Here is a 17,031-nt window from a genome sequence, read left to right on the forward strand (position 1 = left end):
ATTTTCTATGATACACACGAACTTACATAATTTCGCGTTTTGAAATTTGGCATATTTTTTTAGCGATAATAACGCCAAATGTGGTTTATGAATTTTGTTAAGTTGAATTGCCACAGCTATTTTTAACCTTAAATTTCAAATAAATTTTTATGGAGAATTAATTATGTGATATTTTTTCCCTCAATGATGCGTAATAAATATTTATTAATACTATAAGGAAAAGTTACTTTTTTAAATTATAGATGATATTATTCAAATTTTTAATATTTATTTAAAATTTCTTCCTTTCTTTTTAAATATTTATAAGAGTAAATTTTTACTTTCGTTGTGTTATCGTCTGCTACTTTACTTTAGCTGCATTTAAATTGAATTTTCTAAAAGTGAGAACGTTCGTTTGATATTTATTTTCACAAAAGTTTTTAAGCAAACAGGACGTTGACAGTTCGGGTCATGTTCCAGCTTAAAAAAAAAAAAAAAAAAAAAAAAAAAAAAAAAAAAAAAAAACGTGTTCTTTAATATAGAAATTATTAAGCTTAAAAATCTAAATAATATGATTTAGATTGTTTACACCCGATATAAGAATCAGGCCACACAATGGTACAGGATAAGCGCTGCTGGAATGGTTTATTTTTTTCTCATTTCACAAAAATGTTTTAATTAAAATATTTATCTTTTGGACTTTGCTTTAAACTTTATTTATAGTTAAAATGTCTTGAAAATGAAAAGCTATCTTCAGCTGAAACGCATTTGATGCAACGGATATTTTAAAAAGATTGACATGAATGCAAAATTTATGGAAGTGTAACAATAAAAAAAATCTTAATTTTGTGACAGCACTAAAAACAAATGCAGAAAAGAAGGAAATTAAGGGGGAAAAGCAAAAATTGAAAGGGGAATCTACTTCAAGGAAGTTGGGTGTTCAACGAGAAAACACTTGGACGTGCACACCAGACAAATATTAGCAATTGAGTTAGTACTAACGGAAAGACAAAAGCCATATCATTGCAGATTAAATTGAAGAGCGACTGGTTTTCAATTATATGGCTGCATAAAATTAAATTACGTCATAGAACATTTGAAAACAAATGCAGAAAAGAAGGAAATTAAGGGGGGGAAAGCAAAAATTGAAAGGAGAATCTACTTCAAGGAAGTTGGGTGTTCAACGAGAAAACACTTGGACGTGCACACCAGGCAAATATTAGCAATTGAGTTAGTACTAACGGAAAGACAAAAGCCATATCATTGCAGATTAAATTGAAGAGCGACTGGTTTTCAATTATATGGCTGCATAAAATTAATTTACGTCATAGAACATAATATCGTCTTATAAACGGAAGATCCCGTGATTTCTTAGTCAAATTATTTGAAGATTCAGGAATTTATCCAGTGATATTATAAGGTATTACTCCCTTCTTAGCGTGCTTTCGTGGTGTAGTGGTCTGCAAGCTCGGTGCGTATTCGAGTGGTCCGTGGTTCGATTCCCGGCGAGGACATTGCTCATTTTTCAAGTCTCCTGCTTCCAAAAAATCCTAATGTCTCTAAAACGTATATGGATATCATTTAAAGATGTTTTCCCTCTTGATAAAACCAGTCTTTTCTTTCATCTCATGCCTTCAAAATGCTTAGCCACTAAAGACTGATAAAAAGGCTTTGACCAAATACTTATGGATTATTACATTACGGCAAAGCAGGGTTATCTGTCTAAAAGGAAGGATGCCTTCGTGAAGAAATTTCTAAGGGAAACCAGCTGGCATACACGTTACGCATGAGAAAAACCACGAAAACGCCCATGCAACCAGTCCGTTTGCCGGAATTCGAACCCAGGAGCGAATTACCAGTGTTCAGCGAATTTACCGCCCGGCAGTGGCGATAACTTTATTTAAAATGAATGTCAGAAATACCAAGATGTTTCGAAAAGTTGGATGCTTTTTAATATACTTTTAGAATGCCTGAAGAAAAAGAGCAAGCCATAAAGAAGAAAAAATAAACTTTTACATAAAATTTAACATTTTTCTAAATTTAAAACTTTTTTAATCTTATGATATTTGATTCTTGCGATTTCAAAAATAAAATATTTCACTAAAATATGAATAATTTATAAATTTAAGAAACTAAATGTAGGATGATAAAATTGTGTAAAGCAATGGGCACAATGATAAAACTTTTTAAAGCAATGTATTCAAGTCATCCTAAGTTAAAATGTCGGTTGTACATATCTCTTATTTATATATCTTTTCTAAACAGAACATTGAAAGGCGTGCTAACTGTGCTTTGCTGTATTTTTTCTTTTAATATATGCAGATTTTAAATGCATCGCAGTCTGGGTCACAAAGTATTCTTCCGAAAGAAACGCAGTTCAAATAAATAAAATCAAATTCTAGAAAATTCATTTTAATAAATATATTTAAAATGCTCAGTTCGAATGAATGAATAGAAAATTTTAAAACAATTATCCGAAGAGACAATGCAACACAAACAATTAAAATAATAGTCTAAAAATTTAAAAATTACCTACAATGATAACTATGACTAAAAATATAGTATAAAGAAAACTATTTGAAAAAAATAAACGATAGTATAAAGAAAACTATTTGAAAAAAATAAACGATAGTATAAAGAAAACTATTTGAAAAAAATAAACGATAGTATAAAGAAAACTATTTGAAAAAAAAAAATAAATAAATAAACGATGCACCTTTATTTACACTAAGCAGTTCGAATGAGTAAATAGAAATTTTTAAAACAGTCTTTCGAAAGAAAATGTGCGACTTAAACAATTAAAATGAAATTCGAAAACGAAAAAATTACTTAAAATAATAGAAATTATAAGTAAAAATATAATATAAAGAACATTATTTCAAAGAAGGAACGATTGTGACTTTATTTCCGCATACGCACGATGTAAAAATGGAAATGAAAATAGGTTGCCACATATTTAGAAGTTCACCAAGTAAACTATTTTTGGCGCAAAATGAAAAAAAGTGCCAACATAAATTGTTTAATTTCTCCGTAAATTTCGCACCAAATTTTACAAAATTTAATATCTAGGCATAATTTGAGTCGTAGAATCAAAATACATAAAAACCTTGGTATGTTATTTCAGAAAACGTTGGATTTTGTGTCAAAATACCTATATTAGAATAGTGCTATATATAAATCTAATATATATAATAATATATATTTCTTTGCTCGTGATGTATAAGGTATAACCGCAAACAAATGAAATTAAGCTAAATAATGCTAGCTCATTAATATATAATGCTAGTTGTGTTGCGTGAGTACGGTTCGTAATAGATTTGAATGCACACAAAACCGATGATAGCGGGAAAGAATTTATTTTCTCAAAAGAAACATTTTACAGCTCTGCAACTTTCCACAAGAGTACTTGTACAATTCTTCTCAATACAGTCAGCAGTTACCTCTTTAAACTACTAAGAGCTTTAAACACAGTGCAAGGCAAAATGCATGTAAAGAGCAAGGTTCACACGGAGATATAATTCTGAACTATAAGGTAAGTGTTAAGTTTAGGATTGTGTATCCACAGATCGCCAATAGATGGCGGTAGTGTTTGTTTATAAAAAGAAACTGTGATGTCAATTATGTATATGTATCAGTTCAGGGGGGGCCCAAGAGCGATGCGCAGTGCAGGGAGAAAGTTATGCCACATACGCATGACGTCATGTGGGTGACAGAGTTAGTTCTTGGCGTTTGTTTACTTTCGTTGCATCAACAGTTTGATTTGATTTGTGTTGTTAATTTGCTATTATACCTAAGCGGAAGTGGCAAATTGTGCTATAGCGTTGTGTCAGAATTATACACGTTAATACTTTTTTTGGCGGAAAACACTTTTTACAATCAGATAAAATAACTATTTTTTTAATGAATTTATGCAGTTTTCATAAACTGTGATGTAATTTTACATTTATTTTTCATTTTACTGCTATTTTACATTTAAATTGAAAAATTTCTCATTTTAAATCATTTTTTATCATAATCTTCATTTTGTGTATGAGACTTACATCGTAGTGAGATATTTAAACTCAGTGTCATGTTTACCAATACTGAGTACCTAAATGATTAGTTAATAAATTTGCGTATCCAACTTCATTCACATGTTTTGGTTACTTTCTTTACATCCCAAACGTAACTCTATGTATTGAAGCAGCATCTGGGTTAAGCTTTGCGAACTAAGTAAACTAATACATGCCTCACCGTGAGGAATTTCTCGACAATTTCTCGACCACACTATGCTGCAAACATCGAATGAGTGAGTGACATATTTCCTTCAGTGTTATTTAACTGATGCATACAGGTATGTGTGATGTAATTTAATTGATATAACTTACACATGCTTGAACCTGAAGGAAAACAAATCTGTGTATAATGCTAGAATACAAATAGCGAAAGAGAAAGTAAGATATTCTGTTCAGTGTTATTTAACTGCTGCATATGTTTTAATTTTGATTCCATATAACTTGTTTTTAATTATAAGAGAAAGAAAAATAATTCAATATTGAACACATATTTCGAGTATAACAAAAGTATTTTAAGAAACAAGCTAATAAAAATACATTAGTAATTAAAAATATTTAATTTGTGTACAGACTGAATTGAAATTAAGATGTGGTGGTGTATTTAATTATGGCAAAGCACACTAGGGCTATCTGCGTAATAGGTGTGATGCCTTCGTGGAGGACTTTCTCAGGGAAACTGGCTCGTATACACGTTACGCATGAGGAAAACCACGAAAACACCCATGCAGCCAGCCCGTTCGCGGGATTCGAACCGAACTACCCAGTGTTCAGCGACTTTACCGCTCGGCCGCTGGTGGGCCGAAACTAAGATGTAAGGCAAGTTTATTATTATTATTGTGTGTATATGTGTAAGAAAATGTATTTTAATTGTTCCATTTTTAATGTATGAAAGGAAGAATAGGATGCCAATATCGAAGATTATTTACTATAGCAAATAATCACGTCAGGATAAATGTTATATAGAAATCTTGGGAGTGTAAGGGATTATAAGAGTACTTTTAGATTATACTGAAAATATACGCACTTCTGCTAAAATCTGAAGTGAATCAGTATGAAGTGACTTTTCACTTTAAAAAGAATGTGATAAGTATACTATTTAAAAGTATAATGACGGATATTAAGAAATTTGTAGAATTTTATGGTATTTAAATATGAATTTGTTAAGTCAAATCTTTTTATATATATTTTTGCTTGAGATATGTAATTTGAACTGAAAATCACGATCATATATTTCTCATGGAAAGTGCATGAGCAATGAAAATAAATAGAATAATACTTTTTGATTATGTTTCTACCATGGTCTTAGCAGTTATGCCATCATGTGTTCTGTTCAACAAGATTTATTTAGTGCAAACAATACTACGAAAAATATTGAAAAATACCTTGCTTTACAATATTTATTTCCCTTAATTAACTTAAATATCGTTTTTCATTTTCTAATGCTTTCCTTTACGAAAAGAATTTAATGTTTACAATTATTTTCAGCATTCGTACGAATTCTGTGCATAAAATAAACATTTTTTTTAACAAAATACTTAATCGGAAAGTATATACCCGGTATTTCCGGTATATCTACCACATATAAAATGATCATTTTGCTTTAGTTTACATTTTTTCCATTACCAAAATCATGTAGCAGACGCGTCGGCCGATGCGTCTTGTCTCCCGGGTGACGTCACTACCAGCAACCAATGGCACGCTTTTTCCGTTCCTGGCCTAACCTTAGTATATTAAAGAACCTTGGTATCAGTTCGTCTTTGGTGTGCGTGAATAAATGTTGTGTGGAAGAACGCTCCTCTGTTTATTACTTTAACTGCGATCCAGTCTGATTTATTAGAGATTTACACATATTTTGTTTATGGTGCCTGCAAACCGGGATTATTACGAACCAGAAAATCGACAGACTGAATATTTCGAAAATGGAGGGCGTTCTTGAAAATTTGAAAAAGAAACGATCGGTTGTAAGACAATTAACTACGAAACTGATAAGCAAAGTCGAATCGAATTTAGCAAATAATATTCCGCTAAATGAGAAAATTGAGATAATCGAGGATTTATATGAACAGTTAATTGAGAAAATCAATGAACTGAAAAGTTTAGATTCAGAAATAGAAACGAAAGTAACTTCGGAGGAGATTGAAAATGAAGTTACCTTAAGTCAAGAATACCAAGATAAAACTGTTATATGGAGAGGAAGAATGCAACGATTTTTGAAGAAGAATTCGGAATCTTCTAGAACAGTTCATCAGAACGAAACGGCTAATGTTGCACTTCCAGTTGAAACAAAACCAGTGAAGTTACCACGTCTGCAAATCGGAACTTATTACGGAGATTCGTGTAAATGGTTAGACTTCTGGAACCAGTTCGAAAATACAATTCATAATCATAGTGGATTGAGAAAAACTGAAAAATTTGCGTACCTAAAATCCTTACTTGGAGGTAATGCTTTAGCTGCCATTTCCGGTTTCGCTTTAAGTGACCTGAATTATGATTCCGCAGTAGAAATATTGAAAGAACGTTTTGGAAGACAAGATGTTGTTATCACTTCGCATATGAATAAATTATTATCCCTTGAACCAGTGGGAAACATTTCAAATGTTAAAGCACTGCGTAAGCTGTACGATGAATGCGAAGTCAACATTCGAAGTTTAGAATCGTTAAACGTTACTTCTGGAAGTTATGGAAATATTCTCTGTCCTATCATTTTGCAGAAATTTCCAGAGGAATTAAATTTGTAATTTAATCGAAGTCGAAATATGGAAGCAGGATTTGATATAAAGGAACTTATAGAATTCTTAAAAAAGGAAGTTAACTGTCGAGAAGCTGCAAGTTTAATGAACTCTGAGAAAACGAATCAGAAACCATACTTTCGTCAAAATGAACAACGCACGAAAGTTTATCCGAATTATAAACCGAAAGTTCCGACTGCTTCAGCTTTATCAACAATTGGATACAAATGTATATTTTGTGACAAAAAAGATCATACGAAATATAAATGTACTGAGGTGAACGCTGATGAGAAACGCAACATTTTGAAACGTACAGGAAAATGTTTTATGTGTTTTGGATGTAAACATTTAGCTATCAACTGTAAGAACAAACAGTTTTCCTGCAAAAAGTGCCGCGGTAAACATCATGAAAGTGTGTGTGTGAATCCCGCATCAGCTATCTCCAGTGCAAAAAATAAGGAAACCGAAACATCCGCGGAAATTGTTCAAAATTCTTCTGCCAAAACTGGATCTAATATTATGCTTCAAACGGTGTATGCTGTGGCTGAGGGCAGAAATAAGAACTGTATTGTGAGATGTCTTCTTGACGACGGTAGCCAAATCTCTGCAATTCGCGAAGATTTATCAAGAAAATTACAGTTACCAGTGAAAGGAGAAACTGTTTTAAATCTGCATACCTTCGGTGAAAAGAACGGGAAACATTGGCGGCGAAAGAAAGTTGAACTTACGCTCCGGAATATTAATGACCCTGAAAAATCCATAAATCTCGAAGTCACTGAAGTACCAGTCATAACAAATGCCGATATACGAGTACCAGATGTAGAAATCAAATCCAACCTCCAAGCATTCGGCATCACTTTGACAGACTGTGGTGGCGCCGGTGGAATGAGTCATATTTCCGTTTTAATCGGCGCGGACATTATGTGGAAAATAGCAAGCGAAGAAATAAAAAGGATAAACAGAAATGCCGTAGCGATGAAAACCTTGTTTAGGTGGTGTATACAAGGCAAATTTCCTTCATCAGACTTTGAAATCCATGATGCGTGTTTAAACGTAAGTGTAGAAGAGAAACTTCTAAAAAGCGTCGAATCGTTTTGGGATATTGAATCTATAGGAATTAAAAATATTTCTGACGAAGAACAAAATGAAATGGCCATGCAAATATTTAACAACTCGATTACGCAAAAGGGTAATAGATACGAAGTTAGACTTCCATGGAAAGATCAGAATGTGACTTTAAGAGACAATTTTAAGAATGCTGAAAGACGATTTTTAAATCTGATCGAACAATTTAAATCAAACTTGAACTTTTATGCGCATTATAAAGAAGTGATTGACTATCAGCTTAAGGAAGAAATCATAGAAAAGGTCGATCTTGGTACTCCATCTGGGAGACGAACTTACTACATACCTCACCGTGCTGTCATCCGTGAAGATCATAATTCTACGAAACTTCGCATTGTTTATGATGCTTCTTCAAAGGAAAAAAATCATGAATCTCTAAATGATAATTTACTACAAGGACCAAATCTTCTTCCTGAACTTTTGAAAGTTTTAATAAATTTTCGACTTCATCGAATTGCATTTACGTCAGATATTGAGAAAGCGTTTTTACAAATTTCTGTTGCACCTGAAGATCGGGATTCAATGCGATTTTTGTGGATTGATGAGAATTCAAGTTTGAGCAATCCGAGAATTCAAGTTTATCGGATGTGTCGTGTAATTTTTGGAGCAAAATCAAGTCCATTTTTGCTGAGCGCTTGCATTATGCATCATATAAAGAAATTTGAAGACATTCATCCCAGAACTGTAGGAATGTTAGAAAACTTCATGTATGTTGACGATTTTATTTGTGGATCAGATACGGAGGAGGAAGCTATACAGATATATCACGAAGCCAATGATATAATGAAAAAGGCATCAATGACTTTGACCAAATGGAATTCTAATTCGGATACTGTAAAAAACCAGTATAAATCAAGTGACAACTTCGTTAGTTTTAAATTGCCTGACTGTGATTCCCCCTCAAAGATTCTTGGACTTCAATGGGATACAATTAAGGATATCTTCTGTTTTAATGCTAAAGACGTTATTGATTTCATCCAGTCAAATGATCAAACAAAACGCTGTGTTTTAAAAGCTGCTTCAAAAATCTTCGATCCTGTTGGGTTTCTTGCTCCATATGTTATTCAAGCAAAAGTTCTGTTTCAGGATTTATGGCTGAAAGGTGTTGACTGGGATGAAATTATCCCACCAGAATTGCAAGACAAGTGGAACAAATGGTATAGGCAACTATGTGATCTACCTAATATCCAGATACCTCGGTGGTATTTTCGTGATGTTGATGAAACGCCTGAAACACTGGAACTACATTGTTTTTGTGATTCATCTCAAAGTGCTTACGGAGCAGCAGTGTACGTGAAATTCCGTAGCTTAAAATATTGTGGAACAAGTTTAGTGATAGCCAAGAGCAGAGTGGCTCCCCTGAAAAAATTATCTTTACCAAGACTCGAGCTCATGGCAGCAGTGTTAGGTGCAAGACTTGTAACTACAGTCCGTGTGCATTTTACTCAAGCTAAGATTCATTTATGGACAGATTCTCTTATTGTGCTTCATTGGATAAAGAACTCACCACGGCGATGGTAAACATTCGTACAAAATCGAGTGTCTGAAATTCAAGACAAAACATCCCCGAGCATGTGGCATCATTGTCCTGGCTCAGATAATCCAGCCGATAAAATTACACGCGGTGTTAAAGTGAGTGATCTTGTAGTAGATCAAGTGTGGTGGCATGGACCTCCATGGCTTCATCAAGATGAAATAAATTGGCCTAAAGTGAACGAGCATTGTAACATAGTAGATAGTGTTGAAGAAAGAGTTGTGACTCAAGTTACTAGCAGTGTTCAACCTTTACAACCTGTGTTAAAAATAGAAAACTTTAGTGACTTAGGTAAACTTTTAAGAGTCACGTCATATGTATTTAGATTCATTAATAATTTAAAGTCACAAAATAGAGTGATTGGTCCTGTGACCAAAAATGAAATATGTAATGCTATGTGTTATTGGATTATCTTATCACAAGGTGAGTATTTTTTTGAAGAGTTGAATGATGTTAAATGTAAAAAACCATTATCTCATAATTCCAAATTGTTTGGGTTAAATCCAGTAATGGATGAAAAGGGTTGTTTAAGAGTTGGAAGTAGATTAGTGAAATTATCATTAGATGTCGATGAAATTCAGCCTATAATATTACCAAATAATTATTTTTCTAGTTTAATTGTTTTGAATTGTCATGAAAAGGTACTTCATAGTGGTGTAAATGAAACTTTAGTGCAAGTAAGAGGGAAATTTTGGATTTTAAAAGCTAGACGTTTTGTAAAATCTGTGTTACATGATTGTAGATTTTGTAAAAAATATAATGCTAAAGCTGGACACGAGATATCGGCTTCTCTTCCAGCTGACCGAGTGGAGAAAGCTCAACCATTTGAGGTAAGTGGCATAGATTTCGCTGGCCCTTTGTATTTAAAGGATGGTACAAAAGTGTATATTTCATTGTTTACCTGTGCAGTGACTCGAGGAGTCCATTTAGAATTGTTATCAAATTTAAGTGCAGAGTGTTTCATTCAAGCCTTACGTAGATTTTTTGCACGTAGGGGTATTTGTAGAGTTATATATTCTGATAATGCTAAAACCTTTAAAACTGCTGATCGTGAATTAAAATATTTGTATAAATTATGTAAAGATGGAAAGGTTCTAAATTTCCTTGGTAAAAATGGGTTTGAATGGAAATTTATTGTAGAAGGTGCTCCTTGGTGGGGCGGATTCTGGGAACGTTTGGTAAGATCTGTAAAAACTTGTTTAAAACGTATCTTAGGTAAAGCTTCTTTATATTATGAAGAACTGTATACTGTTTTAGTTGAAGTTGAAGCTGTTATTAATTCTAGACCTATAACGTATGTATACAATGAACCAAATGAACCTGATCCTCTTTCACCATCTCACTTTATAACTGGATCTAGATTGACTGTTTTACCTTCACCTGAATCTAAACTAGAATCTACAAGATCACAGTTGATTAAAAGATGGAAGCATAGGCAATTAATATTAGAGCATTTTTGGAAAAGGTTTTATAAAGAATATTTGTTAGAATTAAGATCAGTCATGTTTTCAAAAACTCCAAAGAATTCTCCCGTGTTTAAAATTAATGATGATGTACTTGTACGAGAAAATAATGTGAAACTCTGTAACTGGAAGATAGGTAGGATTAAGGAATTATTTCATGGAAGAGATGATCTTGTGAGATTCAGTTGGATAAGGGTGTTGTTAGAAGACCAATTGAAAGACTTTATAATCTTGAAGTTCAGTAAAATTGATGCATCCGTTGCGGATGCATGGGGGGGGGAGTGTTAAGTTTAGGATTGTGTATCCACAGATCGCCAATAGATGGCGGTAGTGTTTGTTTGTAAAAAGAAACTGTGATGTCAATTATGTATATGTATCAGTTCGTCTTTGGTGTGCGTGAATAAATGTTGTGTGGAAGAACGCTCCTCTGTTTATTACTTTAACTGCGATCCAGTCTGATTTATTAGAGATTTACACATATTTTGTTTAGTAAGAGCTGATAATCTTTCCGATCTCATTAGTTTGCTCCGGCGCCGAAAAATCTCTAGTACCTTCCATTTCTCGAAACTGCGAAAAACATATAAGGTTACAGTTACTGATAAAGGCCGAATACGTTTTATAGTTATATATAGGTACCAATTACAGCACCAGTTACAGGTATACAGGAAAACCAGACTGAAATTTCGCAGAGTTTGGCGACTTAGCTCCAAATTTGGCGGCAAAAATTAGGGGTTTTCATCCGCAGAGAACCCGTTGGCGCTTCGGGAAAGAACCCGTTGGCGACGTTGCATTTTTACTCGCAAGCTCCGATGAGCCGAGCCGTAAACGTGGTTTTTAGTGTATGTAAATTCAAGTTAGCAGACAATGGTAGTAAAAATTCACAGATAATAAGTGTGTAGATGTAAAACTAACAGGTTAAACGTGATATACGAAAATAAATTTGTATTAAATTCAAGTTAGCACAGAAAACAGTGTATTAAGCATAACGGGAAATAGAAATTCATTTAAAAAATAAAAATTAGTATTCTTATACTTACGTTTACGTTATACTTATATGTATTTTCTCTAATTCATATAGAATACTAATATTTCGGAAGCACTTCCGCAGAGAACCCGGTAAATGTAAATTGTTCGCATTTGCATATTTTTATTATTCTTCTCCTCTTATTTATTATTATTTTTTCTGAATTTTTTAACAACGAATAGATAGAAATATTTTCGTAGATAGATGCCGGTTCTCGGTTCGGGATGAAAGGAGGGGTGAATGCTAATTTGTAACACGGCTGTTCACTTGTGTTCTTAATTATTAACAGCTCTAAGAACCATGAGTCTAAAATAATTTGTTTTCGTAGACCGCAAAAATGTGCATGTGCATTTTAAATAATTAAGTAATGCTTTTATTTTTATTATTGGTTATTGTCATCTAAAATTATGAGAATAAAGCAATTTTTATGGCGTAAAATTTTAACAAGATAATATATTGTTAATGCTTTTCTAACAATAACCTTTCAGAGGATGGCAGGTGTGGCATAAATAGATGATTAAATTGAAATAAAAAATATTGATTATCTAAGATGACAGAATAGTTTGATGCATCGCCATGGTCATCAAAATTAGCAAACAACTGCTGGTGTAAGGAATATATTGTTTTCTGTGTTAACTGGAATTTAAGACAAATTTTTTTCGTATATCACGTTTAACCGGTTAATTTCAGTATATTAATACTAATTTATATTTTTTAAATGAATTTTTATTTCCGTTATAAATGCTTATATATTGTCTTATGCTTAATAATATATTCTTTTCTGTGCTAACTTGAATTTAATACAAATTTATTTTCGTATATCACGTTTAACCCTTTAGTTTTACATCTACATGCATATTATCTGTGAATTTTTACTACCATATGCTGAATATATTGTTTTATTTGCTAACTTGAATTTACATGCACTAAAAATCACGTTTACGGCTCGGCTCATCGCTTGGCGAGTAAGAATGCTACGGCGCCAACGGGTTCTCTGCGGATGAAAACCCAATATTTCTTTTACAATTGTCATTTTTCATTATTAAGTACTTGGCCTGTTGATTGATGTATTTCGGTAAGAGCCATGCCCATGTAATAAATTAATGATTGCATGACCTTTAATACATCCATTTTACATAGTTTTCAGTATTTTTTTTTTTTTTTTTTTTTTCAAGTTACTTGCATATAGCTTAAAGCATTTTACGTTGCAACAAATACCTGTCCTTTTTCATGATATATTTCACAATACAAATAACCTTCAACAGTAATGAAATTATCTTCAGTAGCATTGTTAAGTTAATAAAAAACAAAATCTGAAATGTTTCAGATTTTAAATTACGTCCAAAGGGGCGTTTTTTAACATTTTGTGTGTTACCTTTCTTTATTAAATATCATGTTCCTCGCACTTAAACCATAAGATCCAGTGAAACAGCAATATCGCAAAATAGTTTTAAAACGAGCATATCTTTAGAATTTCCGATACAGAGACTCACGCGCTGGAGATAAAAATGTTTTTTCTGCACAACGTTGCCATTGCTCGCTTTGAAATCCTTGAGTTTGTTAATCAAAAATTCGTCAAAGTTTTAAAAAATAGGAAATCGATCATAAAACAAATTTCAAATTTCAAATTTGGTCTTCCACATGCTCATATTCGTTGGAGGATTACGTTATTCAAAATTCGATGACTCTATGTACCGTTGTTTTATCACAATACGAGAAATATACATACATTTATGCAGACTTTTCATTATTTAATTTCTTCAAATATAATGCAGAACTCTAACATTTTGTGGCAACAGTTTGAAAAGTGAACCGACATTTATGAGTCCGACGCAAAATGCCAAAACGAAACTAATAGTCCTTCGGGATTCAAATCCCTTTGGACTAAAAACTAAAACTTTATACATTTTAAAATTATTTTAGGATTTGGAAACCTCATGGTTCTGCGTGCTTACAACTGTTAATTAAGAACATAACGTGAACAGCATGTTACAAATTAGCATTCACCCCTCCCGCCATATTTTCTTCCTTTGACCCCGAACTGACGAGCCGAGAAGCGGCATCTTTCGACGAAGACTTCTTTAATTATGCGAAAATATTTCTATCTATTCGTTGTTAAAAAATTCAGAAAAAATAACAATAAATAAGAGAAGAATAATATAAATCTCCAAATGCGAACAACGACAACCTTCGCACAAGCGAATAGGATGAATTAGCTAGGTTACCAGGTTTGAACTATTATCGCCAAAGTTGGCGATGTTTACATTTACCGGGTTCTCTGCGGAAGTGCTTCCAAAATTAGTTCCCAAAATAAAATTATATTACACAAAAAATACTATACTATAATTTCACTAAAACTATTTACACATACATGTATATATACAAAATTTGTAACAGTAGCTATATTGTTTTCATTTTCAATAATCACAGCTGTAAACAAACCAAAAGTGAAGCTGAAATTATTACATAATTAAATACACATAAAAGAAGAAATGAAGACAATTTGCAAACTTACGAAATTTTCTCGAAAGGTACTGATGGAAAGATATAAATTCTGCTTCCAAACAAAAAAGTGCGGATCTCTTAGTACAAAATACTCGATCATATACATTCGTGTAGGCGGAGTATTTGGGGTAAAGGTGACTAGATATGTGACATACTTCGTTCATTCGCACTCCTCAGCGAATTACGTAGCATCTTTTGTAACATTTGGAGAAATCTAAAAGACAGTAAAAGTAAGTAACCACTAACTTTTGGAATGAAGCGGGAATGGTCAGCAGAATGGAAGCAGAGTAGTCTCAAGTCAAATTGCTAGAGGCCTGAATGTAACTACCACAGTCATATGCAACTCATTAGAATAGTTTAAAGATACCGGATCCTTAGAGAAAAAGCCTATATTTGTCCTTTTTAGCGGTGACGTAACAGAAATGCGACCATTTTTCATCTCTCTCATGTCCTCCGTGCGTCCACAGGAAACCAAATTTCAAAGAATTACTGCATAGAGGAGGCTGCGTCGTTTGGTTTGGCCTATTTAATTATAGCAAAGCACTGAAGGGTTATCTGCCCAAGGGAAGAAATGCTTCGTGGATGAGTTTCTAAGCAAAACTGGCTCATATGCACTTTACACATAGAGGAAACCACGAAAATGCTCATGCAGCTAACCCGTTTGCCGGGATTCGATCCCCGGATCGAACTTACAGTTTTAATATTGTGCACTATCTTTTGAAAGATTGCGTTTGACAGGCCTCGAAGATAGGGCACAACCATTGGACGCAAGATGTCAAAAATGTACCGATCTATATTCAAATTACCGTCGATACGAACTAGAGATATGTGTGTCGTGCACCCAATTGGCTGCCCAAAACATTACACCATGTGCAGAGTCCCTATACCGATATTGAGTGCAAGCAGGCGATGTGCGGTATCCTCGGAGTCTCCAGACACGTATACGGCCATCAGAATACTGTACGAAATACCCGGACTCGTCTGAAAAGACGACGTTTTACCACTCCTGTATCCAGCTTTGTCGTTCGGAGCACCAAAATCGCCGTCCCTCTCTCTATGCTGCATTGTCAAGGAAAGCTGAAATATTGGTCATCATGGGTGTTGATAGTCCACGCGGCTGCAAACGTCGACGCACCGCACGAGAGGATACTAGGCGTGCTACAAACATACTCATTTCCTGACTAATGATCCGTGATGTGGTTGTACAGTTTTGCAGGGTTGACGTCACAATATGTCTGTCCTCTCGGGCGGTTGTAATAGGAGAGAGTTGAATCTTGCATGCAGTTCAATATGACCCTCAGCAACCCATTAATTCCATATTCGCATGGCAGTGGTTGGATGTCGACCAGTGCGACGGGCGATATCACGAATCGATAATCCACACTCTCGATAGGCAACGATCCTGCCTCTATTGCATTCCGATACTTGCTGGTAACGATCCTGCCTCTATTGCATTCCGATACTTGCTGGTAAGCATTATTATTCGAAACATAATAGGATATTCTCAGAAAAATCCTACTTTACAAAGCGCTTTCCGAATGGGAAATCCACTACACAAATTTCCTTTTATACAGTGCTTCAGATGTCGTTTCCTGTGCCGTCCTAATGGGCTGAAATACTTATCATTTGCATATTCCAACCTCTTCTTCCTTTCATGTGATTTTGACGTTCGTCAAATCAGTCCTTCCTGGTGTTGCAATTTTAATGTCCAGCAGTGTATGTTCATACAGCTTGACACCACTACGTTCTGGTATAACTGGTTTGTTGCGACAAACGGAAGGTACTTACGTTGAGGAGTGAAAAAGTAAATGTTTGAAACGCGATAATGCAATGAAAGAACCGTAGTGAAATATTTTTGAAAATCGTCTCAAATAATTCTGACAAACGCGATTTCCGATCAGATAGCGAAATGATTAAATTCTGCAATCTGCTTTTCAGTAAATTTCGATTCTCCCCCATCTTGCACGGGACTTCATTTCATGAGTGTACATATATTTCTATCGAATGAAACATATCACCCATACTTTAACACTGCGAAAATTATTAATTCGTTGCTCCATACAAAAAATCGGTTATAGATCTATAGTAAGAAAAAAAAAGGTTATAAAAATACGAATCAGCAATAGAAGCGGAAGGCTTTCGTTTGAGTTTTAAGTTATGACGATAACCACATTTACGGTATTTATTCAGTTCTCAGATGCAGCTTTTAATTCCAATACCAGAGGGAAAAATAGTCTAGGCAAATAAAGTATTTGAAATAAAAGCCTAGTATAAATGTAACAAATTTTTTAGTAATTTTCTAAGCAATCAACTTTGATTTACAAACAGCAGTAGAATATCTACAATTTAAGTTAGTCATAAGAAAAATTAATTATTAATTATTCAAATTAGCAATTTAGAAACACCTGTCAAAATAAGATGAAACTGAATTTAAGACGCAGCACGATTTTAGTGATGTTTGCATTGTAAAAAATGGCTCATCATAGAATCGAAGAAATTCGCAGAATATTGATTGATTATGAAATGAACAAAAATGCTTGGTTACCCTTATCATTTATTTGTTTTAACCCTTTAATGAGAGCAGTGACCTTCGAGCCATAGTGGCAAGGCTTCATAC

General features: G+C 33.7%; 1 protein-coding gene across 1 annotated transcript in view; it reads right to left on the reverse strand.

Annotated features, from left to right (window-relative positions):
- The window catches only part of LOC118200864 (carboxypeptidase B-like), a 63,014-nt gene that overhangs the window by 24,266 nt on the left and 21,717 nt on the right, over window positions 1-17,031 (reverse strand). The gene's annotated exons all lie outside the window — the stretch shown is intronic.

This window comes from Stegodyphus dumicola, chromosome 7 (assembly GCF_044657685.1).
Source record: "Stegodyphus dumicola isolate Sdum_Otavi_A_Nest chromosome 7, ASM4465768v1".
Taxonomy (NCBI): Eukaryota; Metazoa; Arthropoda; class Arachnida; order Araneae; family Eresidae; genus Stegodyphus; species Stegodyphus dumicola.